The sequence below is a fragment of the Sphaeramia orbicularis genome, chromosome 16 (assembly GCF_902148855.1).
Source record: "Sphaeramia orbicularis chromosome 16, fSphaOr1.1, whole genome shotgun sequence".
NCBI lineage: Eukaryota > Metazoa > Chordata > Actinopteri > Kurtiformes > Apogonidae > Sphaeramia > Sphaeramia orbicularis.
Window position 1 is genome coordinate 35,033,043 of NC_043972.1, and position 1,953 is coordinate 35,034,995.

General features: G+C 37.1%; 1 protein-coding gene across 2 annotated transcripts in view; it reads right to left on the minus strand.

Annotated features, from left to right (window-relative positions):
- Positions 1-252: 252 nt before the first annotated feature.
- The window catches only part of snx27b (sorting nexin 27b), an 11,409-nt gene continuing 9,708 nt past the window's right edge, over positions 253-1,953 (minus strand). For both annotated transcript variants that reach the window (XM_030158116.1, XM_030158118.1), the window contains exon 13: positions 253-1,953. This exon is cut by the window's right edge and continues 936 nt beyond it. The gene's annotated coding sequence lies outside the window, so the exon portion shown is untranslated.

Below are 1,953 nucleotides of genomic sequence, written 5' to 3' on the forward strand. Positions count from 1 at the left end.
TCCCAGATCTCATTAAAAGATGTTAAGAGTTGGGGGCAGAGAGAAAAAAAAAAGGGAGAGGGGGGTGTAATTAGAAGAGAGGATGAAAATACAGCTATAGGTACACAAAGATAGAGTAGAATAAGTGTTGTAAAAGCATCAAGGTGAATCGTGGTCTTTTCACTTGTGTTTCATTCTGCTATGATTGATCTTTTTTGCAATAGATCACACCTGCTGCTTTTGCTGTTGCTTAAGACAACATCCACACACAAACACTGCATCAATAAATCAGTTTATTTAAAAGAATATGTTACAATTTATTACAGTAAGCGATGTAACCTATCATTTTGTCTCAAATATTACATTTCAACATTCCAAAGGATCTGAGGGTTGTCAATCTTTATCCTCATCTCAGCGTAACTCTTTGAAAGCGCAACTTTATGGAACGAAAAACATAACAAAGAATTAATATTGTATCTTATTAAAATAAATAACATCAGTCACACGTGACTCCTGACTTTTGCTGGAGTGAAAGAAGAGAAAGTAAGGGGTAAACATGAGAGCGCAGACTTGTAAAGGTGGGCAGATCAGACGATGTCAGACAATCGACCACTTCAGACATGGTCCAGTAAACAGACAAGAATCCTGGGAAAATGCAGTAAGCCTTTAGGACTGCACATTCAATCTCTCAATTCAAGACTCAACACATTCAATTAAAACTCCTTTGCACACCCACAAAGGTCTGTAGAAGCTCATTTATCAGCCACAATGGCTTTTTTGAACAGTGGCATCATTATAACAAGCACTCTTACTAGAAGCCCTTGACATCAATCTGACTCTTTCCTTCTTTTGATTCCAAAAACACATTTAATATTCTCTCTGATGAACTTCAGACACACTCAGTGTCATGCATCACAGTGCATTAAGGTAATCTTAGATTGTGGCTTTACAAATTTATGTAATTTTGCTTTCATTAACCATGTAAAAATTTGATATACTGATTTCGGAAATGAAATCATGAAATGATTTCAACCATATCACCTACTGCTTCTACAAGAGTTCATGTTCTTGTAAAAGCTGGCAGCAACTGACCATGTAATATCTGTCCTTCAGAATGAGATGTGGAAAAAGCAGCCTATCTATGTTGATTAAGGTAATAGCATATTAATATTGCACTAAGCATGAATTAATGTTTAATGTCTGCATACAGAGTGTAATAGCATGTAGCAATGTAAAAACATACAATTACAGTCTTCTGGTGTTATTTGTCAGTCTTAAGTTACTATTGCACCAGCACATAACAGTGTTAAACCTTATTGCAGTATTGTTATTATTATATGAATATAAGCTTTAAACTGGGCTTATGAAGAAGGACATAAATTACACTGTTTATTACACTACACTGCACATGTGTGATCAGTTGCTACAAAGCTTTTCTTGTGTGCAGTTATTTATCATGTTGAAGGATGCATGTTGCCCTTTTTGCAAGGAAATACTCCTCCTGCTGAACCTGAACCTACAGAGGACAAGTGGTTTAGTAGTAGCAGCAAAGTAGCAGCTACAGAGATAAATTGTGCTGCATGGAAAGACCGTTTGAATTACAGGCCTTCTATAAATCCTACGGGAACTCTTAGAAACAAAGTAATCAGTGCCAGTCAGAGAACAGAGAGGTGGAGAAGGACCCCTGTTGTCCATTCATGGGAATACACCGTGCACGTAGTGTACTTCACAAATACTTGTCTGATCATTCTCACGGCAGCTCAGTGTTTTCATTGAGGCCTCTTGTAATACTAACATACGTTTAATGCAACGCTCTGCTCTTTGTATTGTAGAGTTACCATTCTCTATAGGCCAGTGTGAAAAAGTGAAAGTAAACCAAGGTCTTAACTCCAGGATGTCAGCCTGCTAGGTTTCATTTCCCACATGTGTAGGATGTTAATACTATTGGATAAAGTGCAACATTACTCTGACATG